We start from the raw sequence: 15074 nt of genomic DNA on the forward strand, positions 1-15074 counted from the left end.
CGGGTGTGATCTTACCATCCATGCTTCCGTCACATGCATGGGTTGTTTTGGTATGCTGGTTGATGAAAACTACCTGGCTAGATGTGTTCTAAATGTTGATTGCATGTCACTGAAGTTAATAATGTGGGTGCATGTACTCATATTTTCATCATAATTTGGTTAATTGCAGAGTGCAAATTAAGAGGAAGATTTTTATTTTGTGAGAAATTGTTATGATATAAGCCACATTGAAACCTAAGAAGTATAAATCGCGATGTTACCATCGAAGCGACAGTCATTGCGCTCTACTACATCGCTAACCAATCCTTATTAGCGCTTTCTTACCCCTGCATTAGCACACTAGTCATTTGACACCACCTAGGGGCTCTAGTGATATTTTTCTATATGTCAATTGTGTACCGCTCGGTGGCCTCTCCCGCTATCCACGATAGCAAAATTTTTTTACAGCGTCCAATGGTGAATCTGCGGCTGACATTCACCCCAGCCGCGCAGTACTGTAGCGGTAAATATCTTCGCGTCCGGAGTCTTCTTCCTCGTCCCCGACGCCTCTCCAGTCTCCGCTGCGGCACTACCTTGCGGCCGAGGAGGCCGGCGCTCGTGCCGGCAAGGCGGCGAAGTCGTTGCTCTCGAGAAGTGGCGCCAGCTCTGGCGTCGGCATCGGCGAGGGATCCGAGCACCTTGAGCGCGACCCCGCAAGCAGCCGGCCAGCGCACTCCCCTTTCCCACACTCTTCACGACGGCAAAGAGGGCAAGGCAGTCGGGCGCGTGTGACACCCCAGGTGTTTAATTAGCTAAACCAGGGTCATTAGCACCAAATAATGCATCCTTAACCAAGAAACGTTGAAATAGATGTGTATGTATGTGTGTCTATGTGTATATGTGCATAGGTCAGAAACCTTAAATAATTTTTAACCCAATGCAAGTATGCATATGAAATTGAATAGGCATCTCACTAACGTCAGGACAAACCAAAGTTTAGTTGAAGACAAAAGGAGAAAATGAATTTTTGCACATGAAATGACGAGTCTTTCAAACCACAGTTTTCAAGCATTTAAACTGTTCTTCAAACTTTAAACAAATATGCTTTAAAAATAATTTCTAAAATATAGCTCAAATGAACTTTTGCCTAAAACCAAAATTGTAGGGTTTTAAATGATAAACGACTTTCGTGTTCAGAGTTTTTCAAGTTGCTATACAATCATTGAAGAAAATTTTGAATTCAAATTTGAATAGGGCAATAATGTACATTCCTCAAGAATTTAAATTTAACTCTTTAACTACGCTTCAAACGGGTTTGTGCCTAAAACAAAAGTTGTAGCATTTGAAGTTTACTACAACTTTCGTATTAAAAAATTTTCACGTTTAAATAGAAATTTTTTGAGCTAAACACAGTCAAACCCGCATTGACCGGCTCTCTCTTTCTCCCTTCCTTCTCTCTCTTCTTTCATCCCCTGCACTCGAGAGCAGGGCAGAGCAGCTCACTGCCGCCTGCCGGTGCTGCACCATCGCTGCGCCACCGTCTGCTGCCGCACGCCTGGCCACCACGTGCCACAGGAGAACGACGAGGACGTGAAGACAAACAGACGCTGCCAAGTGCTCGCACGCCGTTGACCCAGGGCCGGAGCGGAGGAGCGTGCCCTGCACCGCTGCTGCCTCGCTTCCCTGTCGAGGCCGCGCCGCTGCCCCTGCCGCCGCCTGACTGTCTCGCTGCGACGCCGCCGGCCCATGAGTGCCCTCCGCACGCCACTATGCGCCACGAGAGCTGGACAAGCACTCGGCGACGCGCACTCGACGTCGCCGGCCATTGATGCCGCTCCCTGCGCCGCGCCCTTCCACCCGCACTCCCCACTGCATAACCCCTCCCCCTTCCCCTTTTGCTTCGCCAAAAGGCGTTCTCACACCTCCCCTCTCCTTTCCGCCGCTCCCAGAGCCTTCCCTCCCCTCCCTGCACCTGGAACGGCGCCGCCGCCCCACTATTGCCACCGCCGCCCAAGCTCCACCGTGGAGCCCTACTCTCCGCCCTTCCTCGATCCCAACTGAACCCCGAAACGGGTCCTCCTCGCCGCGGTGAAGCTCTGCGGCCAGACCTCGCCCTCCCTCCCACGCCGGAGCGCCGCCGCCGCAGCTCGCCACCGCCGCCGGCCTTGCTCTCCACCGGCGAGCCCCGTCCGGCCATCCCCGCGAGCCCCGAGATCACCCACAGGTGCGCCTCGACGCCCTCTTCCTTTTCCCCCACCTACCCCACGCCACTGGTGAGTTTCCTCGCCGGAATCCGGCTGCCCGACCCTCCCCTGTTCCAGGTCCGGCCAGGTACCCGATTGCTTGGAAACAAAAACTTCTATGGGTCTAACTGCAAAGTTTCGTTTTCTTTTCTTTTTACTTTCCAAAAACAGCGAACTTGTAAAATCGATATAAATTTGTATAAAAATTGGAAAAATGCAAACTTAACTGTTCTGGAATCCTTATGACTAGATCTACAACTTTTATTAAATGCAATTTTTAATTTTCTCAATAGTTTTTGCTCTATTTAAAATACAAAAATAAGTTGCTTTTATTTGTATCTCAAGTTTCATGCATGATCTAAGGACCATTTTTGGTCAGTGTGTTGCATGCTATAAGTTTAGTATTGTATCAAATTTCCATGGCCAGTGCACATCTCTAGCTATAGATTTTGATAGATTTTGATTTATGCCTAGGTTAAATAGTTTTATTTCTTCAAGTTGTTTTGATATGTTTCTTTGGCTGAAACTTTTAATATATCTATATTTTTGTTCCTAGTTGCTTTAGAAAAAGTATGACAATTTTTAGTCATGTCTAACTGGTCTAACTAATTTATGTTATGAAAAAAATATAGTAAATCAAGAAAAATAGTTTCTTTGTCTGAAAAATTCTAATATTTTTATTAGAGGTTTGAGTTGAGTACATAATCATGATAGTAAATTTCGAGCCTCTGAAACTCGTAAGATGGTCTGTGTAAATTAATATTGATCTATGCCACTATATATTGCTTTATTTTTCATGCCTTGTATGTTTCTCTTTTAAAGCTGAAAAATTTATAGTAGGTTCATCATCAGATCCTCAACACTTAGTTAAAGTGGAACAATGAGGATGATGAATATGGTTGAATGATGAAAAATAATTGTTTTTCACCATATATGCTATTGGATAGATGCTCACTTAGAATGGTCAATTAAACTAGAATTTTGAAGCTAAAATTTGAAATTAAGGAAATACTCTTAGTTGCTTTTCGGCGAAACAAACCTCTCCAGCCAAAAGCCTTACATGTCTAAGTAGTGGGCTAAGTATACACATAGTCGGGTAAGTCTTGCTGAGTATTAGTATACTCAGCCTTGCTTATGGCTCAACTTTGTTTTCAGGTGATACGTTTGAAGATCAGATAGCTAGCTTGACTTGGCCGTGTACTTACCTCCTGGTTGGTCGGTGGAGTGGGATCCGACTCCAGCCAACGATGGCAATGCCAAGTGATGTCATGTACGGGCTTCATCATGACATCTTGTATCGTCGTTTAGAACTCGCTTTATTTCCGTTGCAGTTGAACTCTGAATTACTTTCAATTTGAATTTCAAGTACCTTTCTGAGATTTCGAACTTGGTTTGTAGTAATTAAGTTAAGACTCGATAATTTAATATATTTGTGAAATGTTGTACTCTCTGGACTCACCTTCGTGTGAGTTGCATGTAAGCTTTGGGTTCGATCGACGCTCAGGTGGATTCTTCGGGACTTTACCCGACAGCACTGCCGGATTACTCTGTTTGAAGTGCGTGTTAGCTGGGATTACCTTTAGGGTGATGGTTAGCGCACTTGTGTTGGATTAATTTGGGCGGTTCTGCCACAGCGTGCCTCCCTCAGCCCCTCCCCTCCTCGACCTCCCTTCCCCTCTTCAAATGCGTCCCCAAAGGCGGCTGGTCGCACCTCCCCGAGCTCCCTTCCCCAGTCCCCTCTCCTCCTGTGTCGCCAACGGCCACGAGCCTCGCCGGCCGGCCGGCCACGTAGGCCCGCCCGCCCGATGGGGTCGGCGCGCGGCGGCCTGGTCGAAGCCGCTGCAGCCATAGGGCGCAGCCGGCGGCGCGGCGAGGAAGCCATGGCCGTGGCCATGGTGCGTCCCCTCCCCCCTCTCCCCCAGCTACTGCGCGCAGGAGAGGAGTTGCTGCCTCATGCGGATCCTGCGGCAGAGCTTCTGGCGGTGCGGCCCTTGTGCTTCTGAAACTAGTAGAAGATGTTCTTGCCCTCCATGCGACCGTAGCAGGCTAGGTGTGCAGTGATCTGTTGGATGTGCGACGCGCCGCCCCGGTACATCTCCTCCAACATCATGAGCTGCTCCGGCGTCGGGCACCAGCGCGTCGACCCCGCCACCATTGGCTGCTGCGGCTGGTGCTGCTGCGATGCCATGTTGTCGTCTACCTCTAGCCAACTCCTATATTTGGCTCTCTACATACTATACTAGTGAAGCGTCCCCTCATAAGAGAAGACTTAAAAGTGATACAATATCAGTCCCAGGATGCTGATAACACTTTTATTACATCAGATGGTACATCACCGTACAACTCTACGCGGAAGTGGGCAGTGAAGCGCCACTATCGCGAGGATAACAACTAACACCCACACAACGATATTAACTACGAAGAGGGAGTCATCAGAGTCTTGCGCCATACGGAACTTCCTGCGGGTGACCCTATCCACAGGTAAGGTTGGGTGCAGGACGGAACCTCTACTCAACGTCTTCGGGAATGAAGTCTGGATCTTCCTCTATAAAAATTAAGAATGGGGTGAGTACAAACGTACTCAGCAAGTCCAACCACACCCACGGAGAGGGGTATAAACAGAATATAATGCACAGGGTAAATCAAGGATGAGGCTAGGGTTTTATTTGCGGAAAGCAAATTTTTGATGCAGGGGTTCATTTAAAACAAAGGATTTTCAAAGCAACTTTTCTTGTACCAAGTAACACGTAGTGTTGATCCACACAGGATCCAAGTTTTAAGTTGCTGCCGGACTCCTCATCCGTCGTAGCACACGGCACAACTGTCGGACACTGTTCCCAAAACAACTCACGCCAACCCGTCCATTCCCAGAAGAAACACTAGTTATGTGACCACACCGTAACTCACCCAGTACTTTAGGCACGGCTATTCGAATAGATTTTAACTCTGCAGAGGTGTGCAACTTTACCCACAAGCGGGGCACCGCAACTCGATCACCTTAGTGTCGGTGCAGATCCCAACAAAGCCATTACCCACCTTAGCTAGACCTGACTAGCCATCACGGGATCCACCAAGGGGTCATTGACCTATCACAGAGGTTTTAACCGGGGCATAAGTCACACAGAGCTAATCCCTTCTCCTTGATCACCCGTTGCTCTCAGCTCTCCTGATGGCTATCAGACTAACTAGTGGGGTTTATGCTAAGCCGTTGCCCATTCAACGGTCGAGTGGTTTGCACGATAATAGAGTTAGGTGAGATGACACACCAACTCGGTCCTTAGTTGTGACAAGATGGATATCTCCCTTCCTTGCTTAACCACACAGGTAGAAGCACACCAATCGGTAAATCACACAGAAATGACATCCATCCTGTCTAAACTCATCTTTCGAAATTCCATATTTCTCCCTTCCCACACACGCACACATTTTCTTTATAAAACAAGTTGTATTGTGTATAAGGTCCTAAGCGTTCTAGCAGCGATTAACATCCAAACAAAACACATTCAGACATTAATCTAGGTGGTCAAGGAATGGTTATAACAAATCAAGGGGTGGCTATCCAACCATGTTTTCAACAGGCAAAACATATGCAGTTTTGTAAAACAGGCCAATAGGTTGTGTTTATAAAAACTAGGACAAAACATGCATCAAACGATGAGATTGAACTTGCCGTCTTCAAAGCCTTCCGGGAAGTCCTGCTCGAGGTACTGTCATTTGGGTTCGGGGTCGCGGAACTGGTCCTCGTTCGCTTGCTCGCAGTACTGTTCGTTGACGGGTTCTCCCTCGTTCACACCGTGATCTACGACGCACACAAGCAAGCACACAATCAGAAAAAAGAAATAAAAGTTTTATCGTTGAGCTCGAATCGGAAACGATTGAGATATGGAGATAGGAGTAATATTTTTCGGCGGTTTCCTAATGGCACGGCCAAAATTATGTTAGGTTTGGCGTGGTGAAGTATCAGGTCGATCGGAGATTGTTTGGCGCATAAAATGATAAGTTAACTGGGTGTTTAGGGTCTAAACAAGGATCCAGGGACTTGTTTGTAATTAGTGAAGGGACCTGATTAGAATTCTGGGGAGTGTTTGGGTTATTCTGGAAAAGGTAGGGGTTTATTTAGAATTAAGTTTATATGGTGGAAGGGTTTATTTTGAAATATAATAAAAGAGGGGGTTTCTTTTGCAAAATAGTTAGAAAGGGGGAGGGACTCTTTAGGAAACAGAGAGAAGGGGAGGGGGTCAAGGGCAAATCTGCCCTCTTCTCCTTCCTTTCGACTGGGAAACAGGGGAGGGGGAGGCAAGGCGCCGGCGGCGGCCAATCCGGGCGGCCTGAGCTCCGGCGACGGCCGTGGAGGGGGGAAAAGGAAGAGGGAGGCGAGAGGATTTGATACCCCCGCTCACCTTGGACTGGGACGCGGCGAGAAGGCGGGGCGGCAGCGGGGGCAGCGGCCAGTGAAGGCGTGCGTGGCGGCGGCGCTAGAGGCAGGGAGGCGATGGGCTGGGCGGAGCTACGGGTTGTGGGGGCGCCATGGGTGCTCCTCGGCCCCTTTTATAGGCGTCCGAGGCGGTGGAGGGCGGGGCGCGTCAGTGGAGGCCCGGCGGGCTTTGTGGCCGTCTTTAATGGTGGTGGGGGCGAGGTGCTGTGCTGCTCGGCGTCGCGGAGCGGTGGCGTGGGCGGCGAGGTCGGCACGGGGTGACGTGACAGCTCGGGCAGGCGGCGAGCGGGGCAGGCGGCGCTGTGCAGCTTGACGGCGGGCGGCACGGCAAGTGCACGTGGGAGCAGGGCCTGGCATGCATGGGAGGGCCCGAGAGCAGGGGCGAGCGGGACCGGGGGCGGCCGGCGTCGAGCCGCAAGCGGCGAGCGGCGCGCGTCGCATGGGGGCGCGCGCGTTGGCAGCAGGCGAGCGGCGCGGCGGTGATGGCGGCCGTGTGAAACGCGTGCAGCGCGCGGCGTGGGCAGGCGCGCGGGCAGGCGGCCGCGGCGTGGCGCGGGCGTCGCGGCTCGGTGCGCCGAGCGCCGCGTTCGTGCGTGCGCGCGTGCGCGTGGGCAGGCCGGGGGCGGGGCGCGCACGCACAGGGACGGGGAGCGGCCGGGGTAGCCAGCGGGCGTGCGCGAGTGTGGTCGGGGCGGTGCGGCAAGCGGGCTGCAACGCGCGGGAGAGGAGAGAGGGAAGGAAGGGAGGAGGAGGAGGAAAAAGAAAAAAAAGGAAAATGGAAAAAGGAGAGAGAGAGAGAGAGAGAGATAGAGAGAGAGATGGCGGGGATCGCGGCGGCGACCGCGGCCAGACGCGCACGCGCGCCGGTCGGGCGTGACGCGCGGGACGAGGGCAAACAAGGAGACGGGACAGTGATTGGATGTCGGGACCGGGTTTTCGGGAGATTGGGAGATCGGGCGGGGATCGATTTTGAATGGACTGAGCTCAACGATTGAAAAGAGGTTTTGAAATTATTTAGCACGTGATTTGATTTGGTAACTTTTTGGGATGTTACAACTAGGAATCTTGCTGCTCTTCTAGGGTTTTATTTCGTCTTTAAATATCTTTAACCTACGGCATTTTTATGTTTCCTGCAGTGCTTCATTGTTGGTTACTGCAGTTGGGCCGGCCGCTACTGTCATTGCTGCTTCACCTTCCGGCGCTGGTAATTTAACCATCGATAGATCTATATTGTTCCCTACTTTTGATCTTAGGTTCCAGCACTATTTTTTGCAGATCTAATATCTGTTGTTTACTCCATACTACATTGTGCCCTCCTATACCCGCAGATTTATCTGTTGCGATTATTAGTATTCCAGCTCTGCTATCAGTCCTTCGGTTCCATGTGTACAACTACACTTAACAAAGTGTGGTAGATTAATGCATTTCTTAAATCGGTTGTTTACTTAAGTAGTACTGCTTAGTTCAGTTGTGACTGCGATTATTGCTTCCAATTGTTGTTTAATTTGGGTAGCTGGAATAGTGGAATGTAAAGTGCCCTCCTTTTACTTTGGTTACCATAAACTGAATTATCCTTATTGAACTTATGATGCTTCCGTTTTGTCATATTTCTTCTTATTTTAGTTTGGCGACTACATAAAAAAGTGCCTTTCCTATTACTTTGCTTACCGTGAAGATGAATTAGTCTCTTCTTTTGCTTTCATTTCTGCGCGGATTGCTACGGGTCATGGGGGTATAATAAGAACCTATCCAGGTTTCTTATGTAGAGGTGCACGTTGCTCTGAATCTAAAGTTCCGGTATCAGAGGTTGCAGAGGAGGGATCAGTCTTGCAAGAATGCTCTAAGGTGATCATCTTTTGTCAATTTTATTGACGGAACATGCCACAACATCTCTACGTTCAGAACCATCTATTTTTCTCTTGCCCAAATTTTATGGATCTTAGTTCTATGCTGCAGCTCTTGTGCTGCCAGTACAGTGTAACATCCTTTAAACCCACTGTGGCCCTGTAGACCTGTGCTGTTTTCCTAGAAAGTAGAAACTGGCAAGGTAATGCACTTTTTGTTTCACCTAAGACATAGCCCCTGATAGTAGCTAATTTCAGAACCACCTATTTCTCTCTTCCCCAGATCTTATCGATCTTAGTTCTATGGTACAAGTTTTGTGCTAGTACTGTTGTAATCTTTTTTAAACCCACTGCGACATTGTAGACATGTGCTTTTTTCCTAGAAACTGACAAGATAATACACTATTCGTTTTACCTAAGACATACCTTCTGATACTAGCTATGCTACTGTTTAAGTTCTTTGATTGTACCTGTAGTTTGATTTTGAGCTATGCAAGGGCAATATGAGGGTTTATATATCTTTGTGGCTTATTTATTCACTTTGTGTCTTGCCACCCTTTTTTCACATGGAGGATATTCGTACAAATTATTTACTTAGCAAGAAGTCTTCTCGAATTGCTGATATCTTCCAGAACAACTACCACCTGTTTGGTATGTTACTACTTCTACCTCAATCTATTCTTAATTTACCTTTCAGTATATGTTTCCCTAAGCAGTAGCAGATAGACATTGTAAATTAAAGATGCCTACTGGGGTTGCTTAATGTTCTAGATTGCAGATTAATTCATGCATAAACAACATTTACAGACCGAGGTCATTACAATTAATTTTAATGTGACCGTGAAAGTCATGGTGTTAGTCCTGGCGTTTAATTTGATTTACTGATGAAATTTGTTTACTTAATACTTGGCCGGGCATATTAAAATTGATGTTAGTTTTACTGTGCATATACACTTCAGCTACAAAAAAGGTGCCCTCTGGTTCAGCTTCTGTCTTCCCGGAATAAGAACACAAGGGTCTTCGCCCTTTAGTTTTTTTTAATTTGAGATCACTGGCTTAAGACGGAAGAAGAATTTTTTGTCAATCGAGTGAATTCTAAAGCATCACAAATAAACGAGCAGACCTTGGGTGAGTCTCATTTCAATCATGCCTTCCTTGCTTTAGAGCTTCAGGCTGTAGCCTCATGCATCTCAGAGGTGAATTGTTTTATGTTTATTTAGAATTTTGAGATTCAGCAAGAGCCACGATGTGAGTTCATGCTACCTGAAGCTAAATGTCAATATAGGATCCTAAACCCTTATAATTTTTTTATATGCTCTTTGCTACTTTCTGCATGCTACATCATTGCCTATAGCTTAGAATCCAAATCAATGTAATCTGGATGCAAGTTATACATACTTTTTACAAAGATTATAACTATCTTGAATTCTTTCATACATGGAGACCATATCACTGCTTGGCAGTTGGTCCTTTTTTTTCTTTCATACTGAAGCTAACAGAATTATTAAGGGTCAGTTGGATCCCAATTTGTTTTTCTTATTTTGCAATCCCAACAGGTTAGTTACTGAACTGAACTACTTGGAAGCCTTAGCAGATCTAAATTATACTTTTTTTTGCTGGTATCATATTTTCATGTTATTTGTGAGATTCCTATTACCTGACATGTTCTCCCAATAGGATAGCCAAAGAAGATTTGCCTGTTTAGCATAAGATTATTTTGCAAACTGCCTAAGTTAATTTTTTTTGTGTAAAACGATTGCAATATTACTTCTGACCATATATCATATTATAAGGCAAGAATGCCACAGCTTCCGAGGTGGTCCTGCTACTACATGGAAAGATAACCAACACCAATTTGAAGCTATGCCATGGCTAAATGGTAAGGATTATACAAATACTAATTGTGTACATAGACAAAAAAGAAGCATACTTTCCCACTAACTCTTTCCTTACCTATACCTCTCATCCTTGCAGGAACAACCAAGTCACCATATCAACATAACAGAGCAGCCTTCCACGGTTCCACCACAAATGGCACCGCTTCAAGTGCACCAACAATGGCTGCCACCCAGATGAATGCAGCTGTACAGAACACTGCTGACAAAACCTTCGCAGAACTATGTAACCAAACCATGGATGCAGAAACTGGAATTCATTTTCCCAACATAGATTCATCCTTTTCACCTTCATTTGAGGTAGCAGCTCCATTCCTTGCCCCTTCTATCAATATTCTAGCTGCATTCACAATTAAAGAGGTACGCAGAGATTTCGGCCGTACGATCACAACCCTGCACAACCGCACCTCTCATATGGCACCTATTTTCCAAACAATTGATAACCTACATATCTGCCAAGCTCCCACCTATACCAATTCAACCTCAATTATTTTCTAGCCATCAAACTAACCAAGCAAGACCATTCAAAAAAAAGATGGAGCTGCTTCTGCAAAATATTTCATATAAACTTCTAGCCACCCTCATCTCACCAACACCAATATGGACCATCGTACTTTGGATATGTGTGCCTAATTTAAGAGGTCCCTTCACCTTAAGAGCCCAATACTCTTTTCTGCTGCAATTATTTATGCCATGCATATTATACAATGGATCATCTGCACCTACCTCCGTACCTTGGAAGCTGAAACCGATTTATCACTAATTGGAATTAAATTGCAATGGATTGCAGGTCAAAAGCAGCACAAGCATCCCAGGGACTTCACAATTACCACCGCCTGTTCCAGAAAACATGATATTCAGTAGCACTTCTGTATTAACATGTAATTATGTATTCTGTGTGAACAAATAATTGTGCTGCACCATATGCCTATTAACATTTCCAGCTGTCGCATTTATGCTATATTTATACGTGTTAATGATACACTACCTTAATCTAATGAAGCCTAAGCGCGCCAAGGCGCGCGCAAAGTACTCGTGTCATGCAATTGCTCCGCCCCACCTCCCGATTCCACTACCGAGCTGGTCTACCCCAACTTCTGTAAGAAAAAAAATCCAATATGACGCATTCCAACTACGGTCCTAAAAGCATGTCTGTATAAGGGCCAAGATTTTTGGTCAAATTACTTTTACTAGAATTATTTTAAGGACAGGAAGTAGACCTGATCATTCGTCGGGTCGGGTCGGATCAAAAGGAACTCGCGGGTTTTTTCCTTTGGCCCGAGTCTGGCCCGGCACGTGGTTGGGTTGGGTTGGGTAAATTCCAATTTTGTATGTATATAATTTTCAGGTCGGATTTTTTTTTGGCAGGTCAAGTTGGGGTGGTCGGGTCGGGCGATCCATGGTCAGAGCCCTGTTTGGATACATAGGATAATTCTTATCCCTGACCTTTTAACCCTAAATTATCTCTCATGCATCCAAACATGTGGAATAATTTTGGGCTAAAATGAATTAGTTTCCTCAAAATTCTTAGCCCCTCCAAGAGGTGATAATGAGGCTAATTTATGTGGACTCCACGAAAAAGTTGAGTCTGCACAGACATCTAGGCAAGAGAATGAGAGAGATAAAATTGGCATTAGCCCATGAATCCAAACAATTCACCTTGAGATAATCCTTATTCTATCAATTTTAGGCTAAACATTAGCCCTCAAAATTATTCCCAGACTAATGTTCCAAACAGGGCCCAAATGTAACTCGAAATGAAGGAAAGAGCTAATACCAGGTAGTTTGCTAACGGAACCATCATGTTTGCTCTAGCACCACAGTAGTTTGTCTACACCCAACTCCTACCCAACAGGTCGTGCCCTACTAGATAGTCGCGCTTTGCCAATGTGCCCATGTAGCCAAACACCCGCTGTGAGCCTTCCCTAGTCCCAGTCTTCTTTGCCGCCCTGCCTTCGGCGCCGCCGCCTCTCCCTCTGGCACTCTGCTGGCTTGCTCCTCCACTGAGCCGCCCTTGCATCCGGTGCGCCGCCGCCCTGTTGGAGCCGCCCTCGACCTCGACCCCGGCGCGCGCCCCGCGACCCTGCCACTCCTGCCTGCTCCCAGTGCCGGACTCGCCCCGCCTGAGAAGGAGCCAAGAGGAGGGTAGGGAAAAATGTGAGGAAGAAGAAGATAAGGTTTAGATGGGCTTGTTGGGCTGGAAGTTTCATCCCTATCTTCCACAAGATAGGAGGCCCGGTTTCCCTGGGTCTAATCCTCGCGCTTTTTTCATTTTTATATTAAGAAAACAAAAATTCAAAAATATATGCCGAATAGGAAAATTTTCAAAAATGGGTGCTTGTCGGCGGGGTGCCTGTCACCCATCCAGTTGGCGACAGGACCTAAATGTAAAAAAATTTACATTTAGATTTTGGCGCCCAGGGCGCATTAAACAGTGAACTTGTAAAATTGATATAAAATCGTAAAAAAATCAAAAAAATACAAACTAAACTGTTCTGGATTCTATGAAACAATATCTACAACTTTTGTTACATAAAGTTTTTCATTTGATCAATGTATCTTGCTCTATTTTAAATACCAGTTTAATGCACTTTTATTTAAATCTCAAGATCCATCCTTTGGATGCATGTCATCTTTGGCCAGAGTGTTGCATATGGTGAGCATAGGCTTGTAAAAAATTGGTAGGCCCAGAAAATATTTCTAGAATAAGTTTTTAAATTAGATCTTGCAATATGTCTAGTTTAAATGAGTTATTTATCCATGCTACTATACTGAGTATTAGAAGCCATAACTTTTACAGTACTATTATTTTATTTCCTAAGAGCTATAAAAAAAGTTTGGTAAATTTTAGATAAGCACAACTAGACCAAATGAATTATTTTAGATTTTTCTAGGTACAAGAACTATTTTTCTTGATTTAGATACATTGATCAAATGAAAAACTTTATGTAACAAAAGTTGTAGATATTATTTCATAGAATCCAGAACAGTTGAGTTTGTATTTTTTCGATTTTTTACGATTTTATATCGATTTTACAAGTTCACTGTTTAATGCGCCCTGGGCGGCAGCACCTAAATGTAATTTTTTTTACATTTAGGTCCTGTCGCCAATTGGATGGGCGACAGGCACTCTGTCGCCCATTTGGGGGGCGACAGGCACCTATTTTTGAAAATTTCCCTATTCGGCATATATTTTTGAAATTTTGTTTTTTTTAAATATAAAAATGAAATAAAGGCCTAATCCTCCCTCGAAAGCAGCTAAACCAGCTTTGGAAGGCCTGCTGCGCCACCGCAATGCTGCCGCTCGGGGTGGCGCGAGTGGTGCTGCGTCCACCGTGTTGTGCCTCCTGCGTCTTTGGTTGCACCAATGTCGTGCTCGTGCGACGCGATAACGTTGGCAAACAAGCTGATTGGGCGGCACCTACGGGCCGACCGACTCGACGCCGCGGGGTTAATAATTGTGACAGATATGTATAACAGTCATGTTTACCGCCAACTATGTATAAAAGGCACTTCCATTAATTTATTCACATTTTGGAGGAATCATAATTTAGTAATTCCCATATACAAGCTCAAATTCAAAGATTCAGTAGCCGATAATTCAGAGATGCTATGGGGGGCGCAGGCGGCAGCCGGAGCAGGGAGAGGACGAGACAGAGAGAGCGAGAGAGAGAGAGCAGAGGGACAGGATGTGCAATGAGGCTGGCGCGTATAGGTGCCGGCACCGCAGATTTTGACGCCGAGCTATTGGCCACTTCGGCTCCACATCAGGCCCGGGGGCAGGCAGTCCACGGTCCACCATCCATGCGGTGCCGTACGAAGCTTCGACCCCGGCGTAGGAGAGCTTCGGTGGGTCTGCACGCTAAGGCGCCCGGCGGCCAGCATGCGAGAACAGAGGCGGCGGCTCCGGCGGTCTGCGTGCTAGGCGATCGGTGGCCCGCCCGTGCCAGACGAGCGGCGGCCCGCACGCGAGAAGAGGCGGCCGGGGGTCCCATATAACTTCCGGAAGATGGATAATCTATGTATCTATAAAGTCTATTAGACCAAAATTAGATTCAACATTTTTGAAAAATAGTTTAACATTTTGACATAATAGATCCAACATCTTTACAAACTATTTCAACATTTTAACATAACATATCCAACAATTATCAAACCTCATCAACATTTTTTTGAGAAAAATGGCCGAGCACCCCTTCCTCTCCGGCGCCGGCTGCGGCGCTCCTGCACGAGCGGGCACGCACGGCGGAGCGGCGCCCATGACGCCGGCAGGCAACGGTGGCCGGTGCGGGCGCGCGGGGTGGTGAACGCGTAGGGTTGCGGGTGCAAGGGCGACGACATCGCAGCCTGGCCGCAGGGCCCAGAGGCGTGGCGCGACGGCGGCGCAGGGGTTTCGCGGTGCCCCAGGAGGTGCAGGTGCGACGGCGGCACATGGGGTGAGGAGAAGGAGCGCGGCGGGGTAGAGCAGGGTTAAGGTTGAGAAAGAAATGGATGAGGATCTGGTGGATGAGATTATTTGTACGAATCTCAAATACTGAAAGATAGGAAAGAAAAAATATTTGAGAAGATATACATGAATCGTGGAGGCGGCTGTGATAGATAAACTATCTATCTTTAAGCCTATTTAGGCCTAATTATATTATATAAATTTCTGTAATTATGTTCAACATTTTGATAT

Source organism: Panicum virgatum, chromosome 9K (genome assembly GCF_016808335.1).
Source record: "Panicum virgatum strain AP13 chromosome 9K, P.virgatum_v5, whole genome shotgun sequence".
Lineage (NCBI taxonomy): Eukaryota > Viridiplantae > Streptophyta > Magnoliopsida > Poales > Poaceae > Panicum > Panicum virgatum.